Here is a 15,460-nt window from a genome sequence, read left to right on the forward strand (position 1 = left end):
ATGGGGTTTTCGCAGTGGATCAGGATCCTGCCAGGTGTGCATGGGGTTTCACAGTTGATCAGGATCCTGCAGGTGTGCATGGGGCTTTCACAGTGTATCAGGATCCTGCCAGGTGTGTATGGGGGTTTCACAGTGGAGCAATGTCCTGCCAGGTGTGTATGGGGTTTTCACAGTGGATCAGGATATGCCAGGTGTGCATGGGGTTTTCACAGAGTATCAGGACCTGCCAGGTGTGTATACGGTTTTCGTAGTTTATCAGGATTCTGCCAGGTGTGTATGGGTTTTCACAGTATATCAGGATCCTGCCAGGTGTGTATGGGGGTTTCATAGTTTATCAGGATCCTGCCAGGTGTGTTTGGGGGTTTCATAGTTTATCAGGATCCTGCCAGGTGTGTATGGGTTTTTCACAGTGTATCAGGATCCTGCCAGGTGTGTATGGGGTTTTCACAGTGGATCAGGATCCTGCCAGGTGTGGATGGGGTTTTCACATTGTATCAGGATCCTGCCAGGTGTGTACGGGGTTTTCACGGTGGATCAGGATCCTGCCAGGTGTGTATGGGGTTTTCACTGTTTAGCAGGATCCTGCCAGGTGTGTATGGGGTTTTCACAGTGTATCAGGGTCCTGCCAGGTGAGTATGGGGGTTTCACAGTTTGTCAGGATCCTGCCAGGTGTGGATGGGGTTTTCACAGTTTATCAGGATCCTGACAGGTTTGTATGGGGATTTCACAGTTTATCAGGATCCTGCTAGGTGTGTATGGGTTTTCACAGTTTATCAGGATCCTGCCAGGTGTGCATAGCGGCTTCACAGTTTATCAGGATCCTGCCAGGTGTGTATGGGTGTTTCACAGTTTATCAGGATCCTGCCAGGTGTGTATGGGGTTTTCACAGTTTAACAGGATCCTGCCAAGTGTGTATGGGTGTTTCATAGTTTATCAGGATCCTGCCAGGTGTGTATGGGGGTTTCATAGTTCATCAGGATCCTGCCAGGTGTGTATGGGGTTTTCACTGTGTATCAGGATCCTGCCAGGTGTGGATGGGGTTTTCAAATTTTGTCTGGATCCTGCCAGGTGTGTATGGGGTTTTCACAGTGGATCAGGATCCTGCCAGGTGTTTATGGGGTTTCACAGTGTATCAGGATCCTGCCAGGTGTGCATGGGGTATTCACAGTGGATCAGGATCCTGCCACGTGTGTCTGGGGTTTCCCACATTTTATCAGGATCCTGCCAGGAGTGTATGGGGGTCTCACAGTATATCAGGAACATGCCAGGTGTGTATGGGGTTTCACAGTGTATCAGGATCCTGCCAGGTGTGTATGGGGTTTTCACAGTGGATCAGGATCCTGCCAGGTGTGTCTGGGGTTTTCACAGTTTATCAGGATCCTGCCAGGTGTGTATGGGGTTTTCATTGTTTATCAGGATCCTGCCAGGTGTGTATGGGGGTTTCATCGTTTTTGAGGATCCTGCCAGGTGTGTTTGGGGTTTTCACAGCTTATCAGGATCCTGCCAGGTGTGTATGTGGTTTTCACAGTGTATCAGAATCCTGTCAGGTATGTATGGGGGTTTCACAGTGTATCAGGATCCTGCCAGGTGCGTATGGGGTTTTCACAGTGTGTCAGGATCCTGCCAGGTGTGTTTGGGGGTTCCACAGTGTATCAGGATCCTGCCAGGTGTGTATTTGGGTTTCACAGTGTATCAGTATCCTGCCAGGTGTCCATGGGGTTTTCACAGTGGATCAGGATCCTGCCAGGTGTGCATGGGGTTTCACAGTTGATCAGGATCCTGCAGGTGTGCATGGGGTTTTCACAGTGTATCAGGATCCTGCCAGGTGTGTATGGGGGTTTCACAGTGGAGCAATGTCCTGCCAGGTGTGTATGGGGTTTTCACAGTGGATCAGGATATGCCAGGTGTGCAGGGGTTTTCACAGTGTATCAGGATCCTGCCAGGTGTGTATACGGTTTTCGTAGTTTATCAGGATCCTGCCAGGTGTGTATGGGTTTTCACAGTGTATCAGGATCCTGCCAGGTGTGTACGGGGGTTTCATAGTTTATCAGGATCCTGCCAGGTGTGTTTGGGGGTTTCATAGTTTATCAGGATCCTGCCAGGTGTGTATGGGTTTTTCACAGTGTATCAGGATCCTGCCAGGTGTGTATGGGGTTTTCACAGTGGATCAGGATCCTGCCAGGTGTGGATGGGGTTTTCACATTGTATCAGGATCCTGCCAGGTGTGTACGGGGTTTTCACGGTGGATCAGGATCCTGCCAGGTGTGTATGGGGTTTTCACAGTTTAGCAGGATCCTGCCAGGTGTGTATGGGGGTTTCACAGTTTTTCAGGATCCTGCCAGGTGTGTATGGGGGTTTCACTGTGTATCAGGATCCTGCCTGGTGTGTATGGGGTTTTCACAGTGGATCAGGATCCTGCCAGGTGTGCATGGGGTTTCACAGTTGATCAGGATCCTGCAGGTGTGCATGGGGTTTTCACAGTGTATCAGGATCCTGCCAGGTGTGTATGGGGGTTTCACAGTGGAGCAATGTCCTGCCAGGTGTGTATGGGGTTTTCACAGTGGATCAGGATATGCCAGGTGTGCAGGGGTTTTCACAGTGTATCAGGATCCTGCCAGGTGTGTATACGGTTTTCGTAGTTTATCAGGATCCTGCCAGGTTTGTATGGGTTTTCACAGTGTATCAGGATCCTGCCAGGTGTGTATGGGGTTTTCACAGTTTAGCAGGATCCTGCCAGGTGTGTATGGGGGTTTCACAGTTTTTCAGGATCCTGCCAGGTGTGTATGGGGGTTTCACTGTGTATCAGGATCCTGCCTGGTGTGTATGGGGTTTTCACAGTGGATCAGGATCCTGCCAGGTGTGGATGGGGTTTTCAAATTTTGTCAGGATCCTGCCAGGTGTGTATGGGGTTTTCACAGTGGATCAGGATCCTGCCAGGTGTTTATGGGGTTTCACAGTGTATCAGGATCCTGCCAGGTGTGCATGGGGTATTCACAGTGGATCAGGATCCTGCCAGGTGTGTCTGGGGTTTTCACATTTTATCAGGATCCTGCCAGGTGTGTATGGGGGTCTCACAGTATATCAGGAACATGCCAGGTGTGTATGGGTTTTCACAGTGTATCAGGATCCTGCCAGGTGTGTATGGGGTTTTCACAGTGGCTCAGGATCCTGCCAGGTGTGTCTGGGGTTTTCACAGTTTATCAGGATCCTGCCAGGTGTGTATGGGGTTTTCATTGTTTATCAGGATCCTGCCAGGTGTGTATGGGAGTTTCATCGTTTTTGAGGATCCTGCCAGGTGTGTTTGGGGTTTTCACAGCTTATCAGGATCCTGCCAGGTGTGTATGTGGTTTTCACAGTGTATCAGAACCCTGTCAGGTATGTATGGGGGTCTCACAGTGTATCAGGATCCTGCCAGGTGCGTATGGGGTTTTCACAGTGTGTCAGGATCGTGCCAGGTGTGTTTGGGGGTTCCACAGTGTATCAGGATCCTGCCAGGTGTGTATTTGAGTTTCACAGTGTATCAGTATCCTGCCAGGTGTCTATGTGGTTTTCACAGTGGATCAGGATCCTGCCAGGTGTGCATGGGGTTTCACAGTTGATCAGGATCCTGCAGGTGTGCATGGGGTTTTCACAGTGTATCAGGATCCTGCCAGGTGTGTATGGGGGTTTCACAGTGGAGCAATGTCCTGCCAGGTGTGTATGGGGTTTTCACAGTGGATCAGGATATGCCAGGTGTGCATGGGGTTTTCACAGTGTATCAGGATCCTGCCAGGTGTGTATACGGTTTTCGTAGTTTATCAGGATCCTGCCAGGTGTGTATGGGTTTTCCCAGTGTATCAGGATCCTGCCAGGTGTGTATGGGGGTTTCATAGTTAATCAGGATCCTGCCAGGTGTGTTTGGGGGTTTCATAGTTTATCAGGATCCTGCCAGGTGTGTATGGATTTTTCACAGTGTATCAGGATCCTGCCAGGTGCGTATGGGGTTTTCACAGTGGATCAGGATCCTGCCAGGTGTGGATGGGGTTTTCACATTGTATCAGGATCCTGCCAGGTGTGTATGGGGTTTTCACAGTTTAGCAGGATCCTGCCAGGTGTGTATGGGGGTTTCACAGTTTTTCAGGATCCTGCCAGGTGTGTATGGGGGTTTCACTGTGTATCAGGATCCTGCCAGGTGTGGATGGGGATTTCAAATTTTGTCAGGATCCTGCCAGGTGTGTATGGGGTTTTCACAGTGGATCAGGATCCTGCCAGGTGTTTATGGGGTTTCACAGTGTATCAGGATCCTGCCAGGTGTGCATGGGGTATTCACAGTGGATCAGGATCCTGCCAGGTGTGTCTGGGGTTTTCACATTTTATCAGGATCCTGCCAGGTGTGTATGGGGGTCTCACAGTATATCAGGAACATGCCAGGTGTGTATGGGGTTTCACAGTGTATCAGGATCCTGCCAGGTGTGTATGGGGTTTTCACAGTGGCTCAGGATCCTGCCAGGTGTGTCTGGGGTTTTCACAGTTTATCAGGATCCTGCCAGGTGTGTATGGGGTTTTCATTGTTTATCAGGATCCTGCCAGGTGTGTATGGGGGTTTCATCGTTTTTGAGGATCCTGCAAGGTGTGTTTGGGGTTTTCACAGCTTATCAGGATCCTGCCAGGTGTGTATGTGGTTTTCACAGTGTATCAGAATCCTGTCAGTTATGTATGGGGGTTTCACAGTGTATCAGGATCCTGCCAGGTGCGCATGGGGTTTTCACAGTGTGTCAGGATCCTGCCAGGTGTGTTTGGGGGTTCCACAGTGTATCAGGATCCTGCCAGGTGTGTATTTGGGTTTCACAGTGTATCAGTATCCTGCCAGGTGTCTATGGGGTTTTCGCAGTGGATCAGGATCCTGCCAGGTGTGCATGGGGTTTCACAGTTGATCAGGATCCTGCAGGTGTGCATGGGGCTTTCACAGTGTATCAGGATCCTGCCAGGTGTGTATGGGGGTTTCACAGTGGAGCAATGTCCTGCCAGGTGTGTATGGGGTTTTCACAGTGGATCAGGATATGCCAGGTGTGCATGGGGTTTTCACAGTGTATCAGGACCTGCCAGGTGTGTATACGGTTTTCGTAGTTTATCAGGATTCTGCCAGGTGTGTATGGGTTTTCACAGTATATCAGGATCCTGCCAGGTGTGTATGGGGGTTTCATAGTTTATCAGGATCCTGCCAGGTGTGTTTGGGGGTTTCATAGTTTATCAGGATCCTGCCAGGTGTGTATGGGTTTTTCACAGTGTATCAGGATCCTGCCAGGTGTGTATGGGGTTTTCACAGTGGATCAGGATCCTGCCAGGTGTGGATGGGGTTTTCACATTGTATCAGGATCCTGCCAGGTGTGTACGGGGTTTTCACGGTGGAACAGGATCCTGCCAGGTGTGTATGGGGTTTTCACTGTTTAGCAGGATCCTGCCAGGTGTGTATGGGGTTTTCACAGTGTATCAGGGTCCTGCCAGGTGAGTATGGGGGTTTCACAGTTTGTCAGGATCCTGCCAGGTGTGGATGGGGTTTTCACAGTTTATCAGGATCCTGACAGGTTTGTATGGGGATTTCACAGTTTATCAGGATCCTGCTAGGTGTGTATGGGTTTTCACAGTTTATCAGGATCCTGCCAGGTGTGCATAGCGGCTTCACAGTTTATCAGGATCCTGCCAGGTGTGTATGGGTGTTTCACAGTTTATCAGGATCCTGCCAGGTGTGTATGGGGTTTTCACAGTTTAACAGGATCCTGCCAAGTGTGTATGGGTGTTTCATAGTTTATCAGGATCCTGCCAGGTGTGTATGGGGGTTTCATAGTTCATCAGGATCCTGCCAGGTGTTTATGGGGTTTCACAGTGTATCAGGATCCTGCCAGGTGTGCATGGGGTATTCACAGTGGATCAGGATCCTGCCACGTGTGTCTGGGGTTTCCCACATTTTATCAGGATCCTGCCAGGAGTGTATGGGGGTCTCACAGTATATCAGGAACATGCCAGGTGTGTATGGGGTTTCACAGTGTATCAGGATCCTGCCAGGTGTGTATGGGGTTTTCACAGTGGATCAGGATCCTGCCAGGTGTGTCTGGGGTTTTCACAGTTTATCAGGATCCTGCCAGGTGTGTATGGGGTTTTCATTGTTTATCAGGATCCTGCCAGGTGTGTATGGGGGTTTCATCGTTTTTGAGGATCCTGCCAGGTGTGTTTGGGGTTTTCACAGCTTATCAGGATCCTGCCAGGTGTGTATGTGGTTTTCACAGTGTATCAGAATCCTGTCAGGTATGTATGGGGGTTTCACAGTGTATCAGGATCCTGCCAGGTGCGTATGGGGTTTTCACAGTGTGTCAGGATCCTGCCAGGTGTGTTTGGGGGTTCCACAGTGTATCAGGATCCTGCCAGGTGTGTATTTGGGTTTCACAGTGTATCAGTATCCTGCCAGGTGTCCATGGGGTTTTCACAGTGGATCAGGATCCTGCCAGGTGTGCATGGGGTTTCACAGTTGATCAGGATCCTGCAGGTGTGCATGGGGTTTTCACAGTGTATCAGGATCCTGCCAGGTGTGTATGGGGGTTTCACAGTGGAGCAATGTCCTGCCAGGTGTGTATGGGGTTTTCACAGTGGATCAGGATATGCCAGGTGTGCAGGGGTTTTCACAGTGTATCAGGATCCTGCCAGGTGTGTATACGGTTTTCGTAGTTTATCAGGATCCTGCCAGGTGTGTATGGGTTTTCACAGTGTATCAGGATCCTGCCAGGTGTGTACGGGGGTTTCATAGTTTATCAGGATCCTGCCAGGTGTGTTTGGGGGTTTCATAGTTTATCAGGATCCTGCCAGGTGTGTATGGGTTTTTCACAGTGTATCAGGATCCTGCCAGGTGTGTATGGGGTTTTCACAGTGGATCAGGATCCTGCCAGGTGTGGATGGGGTTTTCACATTGTATCAGGATCCTGCCAGGTGTGTACGGGGTTTTCACGGTGGATCAGGATCCTGCCAGGTGTGTATGGGGTTTTCACAGTTTAGCAGGATCCTGCCAGGTGTGTATGGGGGTTTCACAGTTTTTCAGGATCCTGCCAGGTGTGTATGGGGGTTTCACTGTGTATCAGGATCCTGCCTGGTGTGTATGGGGTTTTCAAATTTTGTCAGGATCCTGCCAGGTGTGTATGGGGTTTTCACAGTGGATCAGGATCCTGCCAGGTGTTTATGGGGTTTCACAGTGTATCAGGATCCTGCCAGGTGCGCATGGGGTATTCACAGTGGATCAGGATCCTGCCAGGTGTGTCTGGGGTTTTCACATTTTATCAGGATCCTGCCAGGTGTGTATGGGGGTCTCACAGTATATCAGGAACATGCCAGGTGTGTATGGGTTTTCACAGTGTATCAGGATCCTGCCAGGTGTGTATGGGGTTTTCACAGTGGCTCAGGATCCTGCCAGGTGTGTCTGGGGTTTTCACAGTTTATCAGGATCCTGCCAGGTGTGTATGGGGTTTTCATTGTTTATCAGGATCCTGCCAGGTGTGTATGGGAGTTTCATCGTTTTTGAGGATCCTGCCAGGTGTGTTTGGGGTTTTCACAGCTTATCAGGATCCTGCCAGGTGTGTTTGTGGTTTTCACAGTGTATCAGAATCCTGTCAGGTATGTATGGGGGTCTCACAGTGTATCAGGATCCTGCCAGGTGCGTATGGGGTTTTCACAGTGTGTCAGGATCCTGCCAGGTGTGTTTGGGGGTTCCACAGTGTATCAGGATCCTGCCAGGTGTGTATTTGAGTTTCACAGTGTATCAGTATCCTGCCAGGTGTCTATGGGGTTTTCACAGTGGATCAGGATCCTGCCAGGTGTGCATGGGGTTTCACAGTTGATCAGGATCCTGCAGGTGTGCATGGGGTTTTCACAGTGTATCAGGATCCTGCCAGGTGTGTATGGGGGTTTCACAGTGGAGCAATGTCCTGCCAGGTGTGTATGGGGTTTTCACAGTGGATCAGGATATGCCAGGTGTGCATGGGGTTTTCACAGTGTATCAGGATCCTGCCAGGTGTGTATACGGTTTTCGTAGTTTATCAGGATCCTGCCAGGTGTGTATGGGTTTTCACAGTGTATCAGGATCCTGCCAGGTGTGTATGGGGGTTTCATAGTTAATCAGGATCCTGCCAGGTGTGTTTGGGGGTTTCATAGTTTATCAGGATCCTGCCAGGTGTGTATGGATTTTTCACAGTGTATCAGGATCCTGCCAGGTGTGTATGGGGTTTTCACAGTGGATCAGGATCCTGCCAGGTGTGGATGGGGTTTTCACATTGTATCAGGATCCTGCCAGGTGTGTACGGGGTTTTCACGGTGGATCAGGATCCTGCCAGGTGTGTATGGGGTTTTCACAGTTTAGCAGGATCCTGCCAGGTGTGTATGGGGGTTTCACAGTTTATCAGGATCCTGCCAGGTGTGTATGGGGGTTTCACAGTGTATCAGGGTCCTGCCAGGTGAGTATGGGGGTTTCACAGTTTGTCAGGATCCTGCCAGGTGTGGATGGGGTTTTCACAGTTTATCAGGATCCTGCCAGGTTTGTATGGGGATTTCACAGTTTATCAGGATCCTGCTAGGTGTGTATGGGTTTTCACAGTTTATCAGGATCCTGCCAGGTGTGCATAGCGGCTTCACAGTTTATCAGGATCCTGCCAGGTGTGTATGGGGCTCTCACAGTTTATCAGGATCCTGCCAGGTGTGTCTGGGGTTTTCACAGTTTATCAGGATCCTGCCAGGTGTGTATGGGGGTTTCATAGTTTATCAGGATCCTGCCAGGTGTGTATGGGGTTTTCACAGTGTATAAGGATCCTGCCAGGTGTGTATGGGGTTTTCACAGTGGATCAGGATCCTGCCAGGTGTGTATGGGGTTTTCACAGTGTATCAGGATCCTGCCAGGTGTGTATGGGGGTATCATATTTTATCAGGAAACTGCCAGGTGTGTATGAAGGTTTCATAGTTTATCAGGATCCTGCCAGGTGTGTATGGGGTTTTCACAGTGTATCAGGATCCTGCCAGGTGTGTATGGGGGTTTCTTAGTTTATTAGGATTCTGCCATGTGTGTATGGGGGTTTCATAGTTTATCAGGATCCTGCCAGGTGTGTATGGGATTTTCACAGTGTATCAGGATCCTGCCAGGTGTGTATGGGGTTTTCACAGTGGATCAGGATCCTGCCAGGTGTGTATGGGGTTTTCACAGTTTAGCGGGATCCTGCCAGGTGTGCATGGGGGTTTCACAGTTTATCAGGATCCTGCCAGGTGTGTATGGGGTTTTCACAGTGGATCAGGATCCTGCCAGGTGTGGATGGGGTTTTCAAATTTTGTCAGGATCCTGCCTGGTGTGCATGGGGTTTTCACAGTGTATCAGGATCCTGCCAGGTGTTTATGGGGTTTCACAGTGTATCAGGATCCTGCCAGGTGTGCATGGGGTTTTCACAGTGGATCAGGATCCTGCCAGGTGTGTCTGGGGTTTTCATATTTTATCAGGATCCTGCCAGGTGTGTATGGGGGTCTCACAGTATATCAGGAACATGCCAGGTGTGTATGGGGTTTCACAGTGTATCAGGATCCTGCCAGGTGTGTATGGGGTTTTCACAGTTGATCAGGATCCTGCCAGGTGTGTCTGGGGTTTTCACAGTTTATCAGGATCCTGCCAGGTGTGTATGGGGTTTTCATTGTTTATCATGATCCTGCCAGGTGTGTATGGGGGTTTCATCGTTTTTGAGGAACCTGCCAGGTGTGTTTGGGGTTTTCACAGCTTATCAGGATCCTGCCAGGTGTGTATGTGGTTTTCACTGTGTATCAGGATCCTGTCAGGTATGTATGGGGTTTCACAGTGTATCAGGATCCTGCCAGGTGCGTATGGGGTTTTCACAGTGTGTCAGGATCCTGCCAGGTGTGTATGGGGGTTCCACAGTGTATCAGGATCCTGCCAGGTGTGTATTTGGGTTTCACAGTGTATCAGTATCCTGCCAGGTGTCTATGGGATTTTCACAGTGGATCAGGATCCTGCCAGGTGTGCATGGGGGCTTCACAGTTGATCAGGCTCCTGCCAGGTGTGTATGGGGTTTTCACAGTGTATCAGGATCCTGCCAGGTGTGTATGGGGGTTTCACTGTGGATCAATGTCCTGCCAGGTGTGTATGGGGTTTTCACAGTGTATCAGGATATGCCAGGTGTTTATGGGGTTCTCACAGTATATCGGGATCCTGCCAGGTGTGTGCACGGGTTTCATAGTTTATCAGGATCCTGCCAGGTGTGTATGGGGTTTTCACAGTGTATCAGCATCCTGCCAGGTGTGTATGGGGGTTTCATAGTTTATCTGGATCCTGACCGGTGTGTTTGGGGGTCTCATAGTTTATCAGGATCCTGCCAGGTGTGTATGGATTTTTCACAGTGTATCAGGATCCTGCCAGGTGTGTATGGGGTTTTCACAGTGGATCAGGATCCTGCCAGGTGTGGATGGGGTTTTCACATTGTATCAGGATCCTGCCAGGTGTGTACGGGGTTTTCACGGTGGATCAGGATCCTGCCAGGTGTGTATGGGGTTTTCACAGTTTAGCAGGATCCTGCCAGGTGTGTATGGGGGTTTCACAGTTTATCAGGATCCTGCCAGGTGTGTATGGGGGTTTCACAGTGTATCAGGGTCCTGCCAGGTGAGTATGGGGGTTTCACAGTTTGTCAGGATCCTGCCAGGTGTGGATGGGGTTTTCACAGTTTATCAGGATCCTGCCAGGTTTGTATGGGGATTTCACAGTTTATCAGGATCCTGCTAGGTGTGTATGGGTTTTCACAGTTTATCAGGATCCTGCCAGGTGTGCATAGCGGCTTCACAGTTTATCAGGATCCTGCCAGGTGTGTATGGGGCTCTCACAGTTTATCAGGATCCTGCCAGGTGTGTCTGGGGTTTTCACAGTTTATCAGGATCCTGCCAGGTGTGTATGGGGGTTTCATAGTTTATCAGGATCCTGCCAGGTGTGTATGGGGTTTTCACAGTGTATAAGGATCCTGCCAGGTGTGTATGGGGTTTTCACAGTGGATCAGGATCCTGCCAGGTGTGTATGGGGTTTTCACAGTGTATCAGGATCCTGCCAGGTGTGTATGGGGGTATCATATTTTATCAGGAAACTGCCAGGTGTGTATGAAGGTTTCATAGTTTATCAGGATCCTGCCAGGTGTGTATGGGGTTTTCACAGTGTATCAGGATCCTGCCAGGTGTGTATGGGGGTTTCTTAGTTTATTAGGATTCTGCCATGTGTGTATGGGGGTTTCATAGTTTATCAGGATCCTGCCAGGTGTGTATGGGATTTTCACAGTGTATCAGGATCCTGCCAGGTGTGTATGGGGTTTTCACAGTGGATCAGGATCCTGCCAGGTGTGTATGGGGTTTTCTCAGTTTAGCGGGATCCTGCCAGGTGTGCATGGGGGTTTCACAGTTTATCAGGATCCTGCCAGGTGTGTATGGGGTTTTCACAGTGGATCAGGATCCTGCCAGGTGTGGATGGGGTTTTCAAATTTTGTCAGGATCCTGCCTGGTGTGCATGGGGTTTTCACAGTGTATCAGGATCCTGCCAGGTGTTTATGGGGTTTCACAGTGTATCAGGATCCTGCCAGGTGTGCATGGGGTTTTCACAGTGGATCAGGATCCTGCCAGGTGTGTCTGGGGTTTTCATATTTTATCAGGATCCTGCCAGGTGTGTATGGGGGTCTCACAGTATATCAGGAACATGCCAGGTGTGTATGGGGTTTCACAGTGTATCAGGATCCTGCCAGGTGTGTATGGGGTTTTCACAGTTGATCAGGATCCTGCCAGGTGTGTCTGGGGTTTTCACAGTTTATCAGGATCCTGCCAGGTGTGTATGGGGTTTTCATTGTTTATCATGATCCTGCCAGGTGTGTATGGGGGTTTCATCGTTTTTGAGGAACCTGCCAGGTGTGTTTGGGGTTTTCACAGCTTATCAGGATCCTGCCAGGTGTGTATGTGGTTTTCACTGTGTATCAGGATCCTGTCAGGTATGTATGGGGTTTCACAGTGTATCAGGATCCTGCCAGGTGCGTATGGGGTTTTCACAGTGTGTCAGGATCCTGCCAGGTGTGTATGGGGGTTCCACAGTGTATCAGGATCCTGCCAGGTGTGTATTTGGGTTTCACAGTGTATCAGTATCCTGCCAGGTGTCTATGGGATTTTCACAGTGGATCAGGATCCTGCCAGGTGTGCATGGGGGCTTCACAGTTGATCAGGCTCCTGCCAGGTGTGTATGGGGTTTTCACAGTGTATCAGGATCCTGCCAGGTGTGTATGGGGGTTTCACTGTGGATCAATGTCCTGCCAGGTGTGTATGGGGTTTTCACAGTGTATCAGGATATGCCAGGTGTTTATGGGGTTCTCACAGTATATCGGGATCCTGCCAGGTGTGTGCACGGGTTTCATAGTTTATCAGGATCCTGCCAGGTGTGTATGGGGTTTTCACAGTGTATCAGCATCCTGCCAGGTGTGTATGGGGGTTTCATAGTTTATCTGGATCCTGACCGGTGTGTTTGGGGGTCTCATAGTTTATCAGGATCCTGCCAGGTGTGTATGGGTTTTTTCACAGTGTATCAGGATCCTGCCAGTTGTGTATGGGGGTTTCACAGTGGATCAATATCCTGCCAGGTGTGTGTGGGGTTTTCACAGTGGATCAGGATATGCCAGGTGTGTATGGGGTTTTCACAGTGTATCAGGATCCTGCCAGGTGTGTATACGGGTTTCATAGTTTATCAGGATCCTGCCAGGTGTGTATGGGGTTTTCACAGTGTATCAGGATCCTGCCAGGTGTGTATGGGGGTTTCATAGTTTATCAGGAAACTGCCAGGTGTGTTTGGGGGTTTCATAGTTTATCAGGATCCTGCCAGGTGTGTATGGGGGTTTCATAGTTTATCAGGATCCTGCCAGGTGTGTATGGGGTTTTCACAGTGTATAAGGATCCTGCCAGGTGTGTATGGGGTTTTCACAGTGGATCAGGATCCTGCCAGGTGTGTATGGGGTTTTCACAGTGTATCAGGATCCTGCCAGGTGTGTATGGGGGTATCATATTTTATCAGGAAACTGCCAGGTGTGTATGAAGGTTTCATAGTTTATCAGGATCCTGCCAGGTGTGTATGGGGTTTTCACAGTGTATCAGGATCCTGCCAGGTGTGCATGGGGTTTCACAGTTGATCAGGATCCTGCAGGTGTGCATGGGGTTTTCACAGTGTATCAGGATCCTGCCAGGTGTGTATGGGGGTTTCACAGTGGAGCAATGTCCTGCCAGGTGTGTATGGGGTTTTCACAGTGGATCAGGATATGCCAGGTGTGCATGGGGTTTTCACAGTGTATCAGGATCCTGCCAGGTGTGTATACGGTTTTCGTAGTTTATCAGGATCCTGCCAGGTGTGTATGGGTTTTCACAGTGTATCAGGATCCTGCCAGGTGTGTATGGGGGTTTCATAGTTAATCAGGATCCTGCCAGGTGTGTTTGGGGGTTTCATAGTTTATCAGGATCCTGCCAGGTGTGTATGGATTTTTCACAGTGTATCAGGATCCTGCCAGGTGTGTATGGGGTTTTCACAGTGGATCAGGATCCTGCCAGGTGTGGATGGGGTTTTCACATTGTATCAGGATCCTGCCAGGTGTGTACGGGGTTTTCACGGTGGATCAGGATCCTGCCAGGTGTGTATGGGGTTTTCACAGTTTAGCAGGATCCTGCCAGGTGTGTATGGCGGTTTCACAGTTTATCAGGATCCTGCCAGGTGTGTATGGGGGTTTCACAGTGTATCAGGGTCCTGCCAGGTGAGTATGGGGGTTTCACAGTTTGTCAGGATCCTGCCAGGTGTGGATGGGGTTTTCACAGTTTATCAGGATCCTGCCAGGTTTGTATGGGGATTTCACAGTTTATCAGGATCCTGCTAGGTGTGTATGGGTTTTCACAGTTTATCAGGATCCTGCCAGGTGTGCATAGCGGCTTCACAGTTTATCAGGATCCTGCCAGGTGTGTATGGGGCTCTCACAGTTTATCAGGATCCTGCCAGGTGTGTCTGGGGTTTTCACAGTTTATCAGGATCCTGCCAGGTGTGTATGGGGGTTTCATAGTTTATCAGGATCCTGCCAGGTGTGTATGGGGTTTTCACAGTGTATAAGGATCCTGCCAGGTGTGTATGGGGTTTTCACAGTGGATCAGGATCCTGCCAGGTGTGTCTGGGGTTTTCACAGTGTATCAGGATCCTGCCAGGTGTGTATGGGGGTATCATATTTTATCAGGAAACTGCCAGGTGTGTATGAAGGTTTCATAGTTTATCAGGATCCTGCCAGGTGTGTATGGGGTTTTCACAGTGTATCAGGATCCTGCCAGGTGTGTATGGGGGTTTCTTAGTTTATTAGGATTCTGCCATGTGTGTATGGGGGTTTCATAGTTTATCAGGATCCTGCCAGGTGTGTATGGGATTTTCACAGTGTATCAGGATCCTGCCAGGTGTGTATGGGGTTTTCACAGTGGATCAGGATCCTGCCAGGTGTGTATGGGGTTTTCACAGTTTAGCGGGATCCTGCCAGGTGTGCATGGGGGTTTCACAGTTTATCAGGATCCTGCCAGGTGTGTATGGGGTTTTCACAGTGGATCAGGATCCTGCCAGGTGTGGATGGGGTTTTCAAATTTTGTCAGGATCCTGCCTGGTGTGCATGGGGTTTTCACAGTGTATCAGGATCCTGCCAGGTGTTTATGGGGTTTCACAGTGTATCAGGATCCTGCCAGGTGTGCATGGGGTTTTCACAGTGGATCAGGATCCTGCCAGGTGTGTCTGGGGTTTTCATATTTTATCAGGATCCTGCCAGGTGTGTATGGGGGTCTCACAGTATATCAGGAACATGCCAGGTGTGTATGGGGTTTCACAGTGTATCAGGATCCTGCCAGGTGTGTATGGGGTTTTCACAGTTGATCAGGATCCTGCCAGGTGTGTCTGGGGTTTTCACAGTTTATCAGGATCCTGCCAGGTGTGTATGGGGTTTTCATTGTTTATCATGATCCTGCCAGGTGTGTATGGGTGTTTCATCGTTTTTGAGGAACCTGCCAGGTGTGTTTGGGGTTTTCACAGCTTATCAGGATCCTGCCAGGTGTGTATGTGGTTTTCACTGTGTATCAGGATCCTGTCAGGTATGTATGGGGTTTCACAGTGTATCAGGATCCTGCCAGGTGCGTATGGGGTTTTCACAGTGTGTCAGGATCCTGCCAGGTGTGTATGGGGGTTCCACAGTGTATCAGGATCCTGCCAGGTGTGTATTTGGGTTTCACAGTGTATCAGTATCCTGCCAGGTGTCTATGGGATTTTCACAGTGGATCAGGATCCTGCCAGGTGTGCATGGGGGCTTCACAGTTGATCAGGCTCCTGCCAGGTGTGTATGGGGTTTTCACAGTGTATCAGGATCCTGCCAGGTGTGTA

Source organism: Heterodontus francisci, chromosome 39, assembly GCF_036365525.1.
Source record: "Heterodontus francisci isolate sHetFra1 chromosome 39, sHetFra1.hap1, whole genome shotgun sequence".
In the NCBI taxonomy this organism is placed as follows: domain Eukaryota; kingdom Metazoa; phylum Chordata; class Chondrichthyes; order Heterodontiformes; family Heterodontidae; genus Heterodontus; species Heterodontus francisci.